Consider the following 9,337-nt stretch of genomic DNA (forward strand, 5'->3'; position numbering starts at 1 on the left):
CAGGGAGCCTTCACAACCCCATCTGCCCTTGCCAGATCCTACCAGGTAGTGGACTTACATACTCCTAGCTTGAAAATTAACTCCCAACTTCTATAACCCCTGTTTATACTAACCCAGAATGACCCATGATCCCACCACCCCTTTCCCAATAGTCACTGATCAGAGTCCATCCACCTGCCATGGTGCTCACCAACCATCAGCTCTTACTATCTGCCCTGCCACTTTCCCCTCTGGATACTTAGACATTATTATATGGCTTGATGGTATGCCCTAAAGACTCTGAGTCTTGTCATGCTCCCTATAGCCTCATCCTAAGAGTTACTTCACCTTTACATCTCCTAAAACTGTGTGTTGTCTTCTATATGTCTTCTCCAATAAGAATATGAATTCCTGGAGAAAAGAGAAGAAGTGGAGAAAAGTAAGATATTACTTTTCTATTTATATTATGAGCTTAGAGTTAATTCTTAATATATAAATGCTTTTTCCATTCCATTCCCTTTTAGTGTACCATTTGCATTGTTAAAGTCATTGAATTGAAATAATTGTTAGGTTCTATTTTCTCTATATAAGATCAAACAAGTTCATTTATTTTTCCCCTGAATTCTTTCTATTCATCCCCCATCATACTAGCCCTCTCACTCTGGAAGCAGCTTCCTCCTTCAATTTGTAAGTTCCTTCCTGAAACTTTGAATTAAGGAAGTACCCATTCCACTGACTTCTAACCTGGCTCACCTCCCAGAAATACTTTTTCATCTCTCTTCCCCCACCACTTTTCCAGTTCCATTTTAAATATTGTTTTCCTTCATTAGAATATAAATTCCTTAAGAGTTTGCTTTTTCTCTCTTTTTTTAAAATTTGTATTCCCAATGCTTGGCATATAGTTTCTGATACAGGGTAAGTACTTAATAAATCCTTTATCTTAAATAACCTTGAAATTCTTTAAAATGACAAATTATTCCATTTCATTAATACATCATAGTTTGTTCAGTCATTCCCCAGTTGTTGAGCACATAACTAACATTTTTGCTATTCCAAATTGTGCATCTATAAATATTTTGTTACATATGAACCTTTTATTTTTCTGTTGCTTTCTTAGGGCATAAAATCAGTAATGAGAACACTGAGCCAGAGTACAAACAGCTTAATAACTTTCTTGGATAATTTCAAGTTGCTTGCTAGAATGGCTAGAGCAATACACAAATCCATCAGCAGTGAATCAGTGTACCTGTTGTTCCATAGTCATTCCAACATTGGTTTTCCATCTGTTATCATCTTTGCTGTAGAGTATTTCATGTCCCTCCTTGAAACCCCTCATTGAATCCTTCTTGTTTCCTGAGTAAAATTCAAATTACTTTATCTGACATTCAATGCCTTCCACAATCTGATATCACTTTACCCAACATTTGAGCCTAATTTCCTATTACCCTTATCCAGGAGTCAGATGCTCCACCCAGACTTATCAAGTCTTTGTTCACTATTCCCTACGATTGGATTGTTCCCCTTCTTTACCTATTAAATTCTTACCCATCCTTTAAAAATCAGTTCAAGTGATATCTTTTCTATGAGGATTTTAATGAATTCTCCCCCCTCAGACTTCATGTAACATTTATTTGGCATTGTGTATTTCAGAAACCAGTTTGCATCTTATCATTTATAAAAGTGCGAACTTTGTTGTTTAATCATTTAGTCATGTTCAGCTCTATGTGACTCCCATGAATTTTTTTTTCCATGAAGTTTTCTTGGCAAAGATATTGGAGTGGTTTGCCATTTCCTTTTCCAGTGGATTAAAGCAAACAGGTTAAGTGACTTGCCCAGGGCTGCATAGCTAGTAAGTATCTGAGGTCACATTTGAACTCAGGTCTTTCTAACTCTAGGTCCAGTGTTCTTTCACTGAGTCATCTAATACTACTTAGCACAGAACTTTGTATATGGTAGATATTTAATAAATACCTAATTCATTCTTTCCTTTATCCATTCTGGTAGATAATAAGTACTGAAAAAAAAACCACTTTTAATTTCATTGATTCAGTTAACATTTATATTTTAATTCAATAAACATTTTTAATCACCTGCTACATGAAATGTTAAAGTAGTGACTGACCTAAAAGTCTTGAGAATTATAAATTATAAATATCTTGTTCTACTGGTAAGAGTTGATTAGATCTAGAAATCAAGTCTCTTAGCACACACACACACACACATACACACACACACAGATATATGTGCTACTGTATTCATTGTAATGTATATTATAAAATTTACATTAAAGTAGATATTTAAAGGACTGCTATAAAAATGAAATATTAGTTGATCCTAGAGTTTCTAGGGAGCCATTGGAGCTTATCGAGAAGAGGAATGATGTGGCATTTTAAGAGAAGTACTTGGGCAGCTGTAAAAGATTCATAAGAAAGGAGAGAGACAGGAAAGATCAACTGAGAGGCTACTTCAATAGTCCAGGAAAAAGGTAATAATGACCTAAAATAGGGTAAGGCAATATGAGTAAGGAGAAAAGGAGAGGTGCTAGATACTTTGTAAGGTAGAAATGGCAAGATCTGGCAACTGATTATTGTAGAAAGAGATGAGATGAAGGCTATAAAGGTTAGGTGACTAGAAGGATGGTGGAATCCTCAAAGTCATCAAAAAGTTAAGAAGGGAATAGATTTTTTTTTTTGGGGGGGGGATAATATAATGAAATCAACTTGTTCTTCCTGTGCAATTACTCTGTTCTTCCCAAACTGAAAGGGAGCACAATCTTACTTGCTTATCACTGTCCTTCCTGGAGCACAGTCTACCCTCTTAGAATCTAAGAGGTGCCTGCTGCAATCATGAGATCTCTGGGGCAAGATATGTTTGGGCCAGGGCAAAGCGGAAATTTCTTCAATGGTGTCTGTGCAGCTACTTCTGTGAGCCCTAATTGACACCAGGTTTAGAAGGGACAAGGTAGGAGAGTGCACAGTAGAGGGAGAGAGTAAAGTGGTGGAGTATAAAAAGGATAGATGTGCCTATGTAAGAGTCAAGTTGCTTAGATAGGTATTGCAAAGACACCATATGATCCATCAATTCACCCTTTGATTAGTTAGTTGATCACTCACTCATTGAGATAAGTCCCACTTTGGAGACCACTACCTTCTGTATGCTTTAGTGTTAGAATCACCCAGATCTGGATGATCTCATACCGCTGTAAGATTTTATCATCAGAAGGAAACTCCCATATTATTCATCTTAACCTCTTTATTTTACTGAGGAAAAAATTATGGCCTAAAGAAGTGAAATAATTTGCTTAAAATCACAGAAAATTTAGCATCTGAGATTCTAACTTGAATTTTCTAAAACCAAATTCAGTACTTTTCTTACTACAAGAGGTTCTCAGAGTCTGATCACAAGACTTTGGAAATCCCCAAGAATCTTTCAGATGGATACTCAAGATCACAATAATATTAAAATATTATTTGCCTATTAAAATACTTCTTCCTTTTCCAATTCATAGCATGCAAGGCCAAATTTTCTTCATATACTTCAACCAACCAATCAACAAGAGACTGAAAGCAGAAACAAATAAAATCCAGCTATCTTCTGTAAGGAGATTTGCAAAAATATGCAAAACAATGCCACTTACTAATTTTTTCATTTTGGAAATCATAGTTATTTTCCAATTTGAAAAGATTATATTAATATGTAATGGGCTTATTATTTTAAATTAATTAATAGTTTTAATATGTTTTCATTTCAAATATGATAAATATCAATAGATACAACCTATATAACCAGAAGTTCTTTGAAAAGTTCCTCAATAATTTTTAAGGTTATAAAGGGTTCCTGAGAGGAAAAACTTCAAGGACTGCTGCACTACATACAGTATCCTTCCTTCCATAATTCAGAACTTCAGGATGAAAAGGACCAAGTTAGACCTGAGAATCTTTAACTAGAGAAGAGCTTAACAAATCTTACCCTTCTTGAACTGGGCAGAATTTTATTACTTTCATTTTATTTTATTTTATTTTATTTGGTCCAGGTCTGTGATTTCATTGTTGTGCATATTGTCTCTACCAGGAGAAGGTAATTTCCTTGAGGGGAGACAATGTTTTCATGTTTTTCTTACTATTCCCATAGCCTTTAGCTTGGTACAAAGCCTGAGACAGAGTAAAGACTTTAATAAATGCTTGGTTTTTGATTGATTTCTTAATTGATTAAACACTCAACATTGTATTCAGATTAAATACTATATCAGCTTCACTGTTGATACAGTGCTTATATGCACTATCATATTTTTCTTATGTTTGTAAATAAAATGTACAAGAAACTTATCTTGGGATCTGTTGTTGTTTGTCCTTTTGAAGACCATGTCATCAAGGAGGGGTGCTGTGCTAAGTCACCAACCTCACTTTCTCCTCTAGGATCTGTGGCAAGATATAAATCAGAACTACTAGAGATAGATGGTCCTGGATGAGAGACAATCAGGGTTAAATGACTTGCCCAGGGACACACAGCTAGTAAGAGTCAAATGTCTGAAACTAGATTTGAACTCAAGTCCTCTGGACCCCAAGCCTGGTGCTCTATACACTGCACCACCTAACTACCCTATGTAATCTAGAGTATATGAGAAAGGAAATGGATGCTAGACCTAGGCATCCACTTTCTGTAGCAGTGACTGGTGAAGGAAAGGAAGAGAGTATGCTGAATATCTATAAAAAACCAGGAACCAAGAAGTTTAGTAACTACATATTCAGATGAGAAAAGTCTCTAGCATGATGAGATCACAGATTTTGTGGCCCTAAAGCAGAGGCATCAAATATTTGACCTGCTGTTCAGGAACCAGATTAAAATATAATTGGGATATATTTACAAAACAAATAAAAATACAATAAAACATAGATAGTAGCTAGGTGGCACAGACCATAGGTCACTGGATTTGGAGTGAAGAAGATCTGAGTTTAAATCTGGTCTCAGACACTAGCTGGGTGATATTGGTCAAGTCTATTTGTCTGTTTCCTCATCTGTAAAATGGGAAAAATAATAGCAGTCATATAAGCATCAAAAGAGATAAATTTGTAAAGTTCTTTGTATAAGCACTGACCCTGGAGTTAGGAGGGCCTGAGTTCAAATCCAACCCCCAGACACTTAATAATTACTTAGTTGTGTGACCTTGGGCAAGTCACTTAACCCCATGGCCTTAAATAAAAAATTTTAAAGGCACCTGGGAGCCATGGCTCCCAGCAGCAGAAGCAGTTTCCTGACCTGCACCCCAGGGAGCAGAAAGCACAACTTGGAAGGTCAGCAGGGAGACCTCTGCCAGAGCGAGTGCAAAATCCAGGCCCTCAGCATGGTAGTAGCACTCAGCCCAGCTGCTGTAGTGGCAGCCCAGATCCAGGAAATGGAAGCAGGCCTGCAGAGTTGCTCAGCAGGAGCCTTCAGGCAGCTTTACCCTGAGTGCTCAGCCCACTGAAGGTAAGGGAGTAGAGAGAAACTTCCAAGGTCTGTCCTCTGTGGGCTCTGACCATATTCAGATCCTGGTTGCAGTCTAGGCCTCCCCTATAGAACAGGGACCACCCCCCAACCCCTTGGCAGAGGGGTACGCTTCTGGTCATTCACAGACCAGGAGAGCAGTCAGAGCCTCACACACTGAGGTCTTTGTGGGGGTATCCCAATAAAACTCAAAAGCTCAGGAAGCACCCCAAAACCAGGCACAGGCTGGGGAAATGAGTAAACAGGAAAAAAAGGAACTAGACCATTGAAAATTACTTCATCTATGATCCCATGGAGGATCAAAATACTCAATCTGAAACTGAGAAAGTCCAAACTTCTGCATCTGAAGACTCTAAGAAACATAGAAGTTGGGCTCAGGCTATGATAGAGCTCAAAAAAGATTTTGAAAATCAAGTGAGGGAGATAGAAGAAAAACTGGGAAAAGAAATGAGAGAGATGCAGGAAAAACATGAAAACGAAGTCAACAGCTTAGTCAAAGGAGATCCAAAAAAAAAAAATGCTGAAGAAAATAACATGTTAAAAACCAGCTTAGGTCAAATGGATAAAACAGTTCAAAAAGTTATTGAGGAGAAAAATGCTTTAAAAAGCAGAACTGGCCAGATGGAAAAGGATATAAGAAAGCTCTCTGTGGAAAACATATCCTTCAGATGTAGAATGGAGCTAAAGGAAGCTGATGACTTTGCAAGAAATCAAGACACAATAGTTCAACACCAAAAAAATGAAAAATTAGAAGAAAATGTGAAATATCTCATTGAAAAACAACTGATCCAGAAAACAGATTCAGGAAAGATAATTTAAAAATTATTGGGATACCTGAAAGTCATGATCAGGAAAAGAGCCTTGACTTCATTTTTAAAGAATTCTTACAGGAAAATTACCCTGATATCCTAGAAGCAGAGGGCAAAATAGAAATTGAGAGAATCCACTGATCTCCCTCAGAAAGAGATTCAAAAAAAAAAAAACCCCAGGAATATTATAGCCAAGTTCCAGAACTCCCAAGTCAAAGAGAAAATATTACGAGCAGCCAGGGTGCAATGCAAATATCACATTAAGGGCTCGTAGGGCTTGGAATATAATATTCCAGAAGGCAAAAGAGCTTAGAATGCAACCGAGAATCAACTATCCAACAAAACTGAACATCCTCTCCCAGAAAAGATGGGCTTTCAATGAACCAGGGGAATTTCAAATGTTCCTGTTGAAACAACCAGAGCTGAACAGAAAGTTTGACCTTCAAGTTACAGGACCCAGGTGAAGCATAGAGAGTGGAGGAGAAGGATAAAATATGAGGGACTTAATGATCATGAACTGCATGTATTCCTGCATGGAAAAAATGATATTGATAGTACTCGTATGAACCTTCTCATTTAATAGAGCTGGTAAAAGGAACCTCTATAGATGAAGCACAGGAGAGAGCTGAATTTGAAGATATATTGTAAAAATGGAGTCAATGGATAAAAGGGAAATGTGCTGGGAGTAAGAGAAAGTTGTGGAATAGGCTAAGATATTTCATATAAAAGATATTTTTTTAAAGATTTTTTGCAAGGCAGTGGGGATAATTGGCTTGCCCGAGGCCACACAGCTAGGTAATTACAAAGTGTCTAAGGTCAGATTTGAACTCAGGTACTCCTGATTGTATGGCCAGTGCTCTATCCACTGCATCACCTAGCCGCCCCCTAAAAGATATTTTTTTGTAATGAGCTTTTGCAATGATATGGAAGGGGGGGGATGGCAAGGGGGAATGAAGGAACTTTCACTCTCATCAGAAATGGCTCAGAGAGGAAGCAGCATACACTTTCAATAGGGTATAGGCATCTAGAGAAAAAAGGAGAGAAGGGGGATAGGGGGAAGAGGGGGATGTGGGTGATAGAGGAGAGGGTAGATCATAGGAGAGAATAATCAGATATAACACATTTTATTTTTTATTTTTTTGCAAGGGGCTGGGATTGGGTGGCCTGTCCAGAACTACAGGGCCGGGTGGCTTCTGGGTCTCTGGGGTGGTATGTGGGCTTGGGGCCTCTTGGCCCCAGTGCCATTGCTCTGTCCACTGCACCACTCAGTTACCCTACAGCACATTTTAGAAATGGGACAGAGTGAAAGGAGAGGAAAAAATATAATAGATGGTAGTGGGGAGGAATGAATGGAGGGAATTACAATCAGCAACAGCAACTGTGGAAAAATATGGAGTAACTTCTGTGATGGACTTATGATAATGAGATCCAGCCAAGACAGAGTTGATGGTATCATATTTTTTCTCTTTCTTTTACTTTATTTCTCATGAGGTTTTATATTTTAGTGGGGGAGGGGGTAATAAGTTTACTCTTAAACAAGAATATTTTAGTAATGTGTAAGAAAAAATAAAGAAAAAATAAAAGAAAAAATAAAAATTTTTAAAAAGTGCTTAGTACAAGGCCTAGCACATTGTGTGTTCTACATAAATTTTAGCTTTTGATGATGATGATGATGATGCCTCCCACAAGGATCCTTATGTGTGGTTTAGTGACTCCATTTTTATTTGAGAATCTTAGAGATCCTTTGAGCCAATATCCTGATTTTCTAGAAAAAGAAACTGAAAACCAGATATGGGAAATGAGTTCATAGGATCTTAGACCTAGAACTGGAAGCAATTTCAGAGGCCATTGAATCTGGCTCTTTTACATCCTAGATAAAGACATGTGAGTTTAGAGGCATCCAGTGATTTTCTTGCCTTTGATCACCAAGATCACCCAGCTAACAAAAAAACCAAGCAAGGATGGAAACCCATGTCTGGCTGATTCCAAATCCACTTCTTTCTCCTGTATTCCAGATGTCTGGTTCCTAGAGTTCTAAGAAGAATCTGAATTTCTGAAAAGTTACTACTATACTCAGCAATATTCTCAAGGTAGGACATAATCCTCCATGGCCTGCATCTCCTAAAAAGTTAGGAAAGGCTGAATCAAAGAATCTTCCAAGATCAAGCTACAGTATACTAGATTGTCCATGGCAGTTACTGTCTGTTCCATGTATACCCTGAAGCCCCTCTAACCTGGGTTTCTCAACCATTTGTCCACTGAAAAATACAAACAAGTCACCTGCAATTCCATAGTGTCCCTCCTCTCATGTGGCTCAGCATACTAGACTCCCTCCCCTCCCCCTCCTTTGGAAAGTGGAAATTAGTTGTTTGACTGAGTCCTTATGTCATCAAGCTTGGCTCAACTTAGTCTTATTTCTACTGGAGGCTAGATGTGTGTCCATATGTACACATTCAATTACTGTGTCTTTGAGGAATACCCTGAGGAGTTGAGAGGTTCATGGGTTGAGAAGGAGGTAGAACAAAAGTAGAGTTTCCTGAGAGTTCAAGGTTACTGTTCTTCCCTCTTCTTTTCTTTTAGGCAATCTCCCTTGAATAAGACTTCTCTTGTGAAATCCCACTATGATCTGTCATCATGGAGAGACTCATCCTCTTGAGTTCAAAGTTTTCCTCATCTGTGACCCTGCCTTCCCTTCCTCCAGTGTGAACCCACACCACCATCCTGAATGAAACAAAACCTGAAAAGAATTCACTGTTGGGTATGAGAAGACTATCATTAAAGGTTAGAGAGGCGGAAGAACACCAGACCACAGGAGCATACAGGAAAAAGACCTTGACCACAACATCCAGAGGGCAGTATGGTACAGTAGGGAGAGGGAGGGAGGGAGAGAGAGAGAGAGAGAGCACCTGTGGACTTGGAGCTACAGGGTCTGGGTTCAAATCCCACTGCTTTCATTTACTTCCTTTGGCAAATCATTTAGATTCTCTGGTCCTCAGTTATTTCATCTATAAAATAATATAGACTAGATAATGTTTAAATTCCTTTCCAGTTCTATGTCTACAATC

At 38.2% G+C, this 9,337-nt stretch overlaps 1 long non-coding RNA gene across 1 annotated transcript; it reads left to right on the forward strand.

The window, feature by feature from the left end:
• Nucleotides 1–208: 208 nt before the first annotated feature.
• On the forward strand, nucleotides 209–9,127 carry LOC141514216 (uncharacterized). The gene is made up of 3 exons (XR_012475971.1): nucleotides 209–418; nucleotides 8,288–8,362; nucleotides 8,853–9,127. It is a non-coding gene; the product is annotated as an uncharacterized LOC141514216 (long non-coding RNA).
• Nucleotides 9,128–9,337: the final 210 nt, after the last annotated feature.

This window comes from Macrotis lagotis, chromosome 1, assembly GCF_037893015.1.
Source record: "Macrotis lagotis isolate mMagLag1 chromosome 1, bilby.v1.9.chrom.fasta, whole genome shotgun sequence".
In the NCBI taxonomy this organism is placed as follows: domain Eukaryota; kingdom Metazoa; phylum Chordata; class Mammalia; order Peramelemorphia; family Peramelidae; genus Macrotis; species Macrotis lagotis.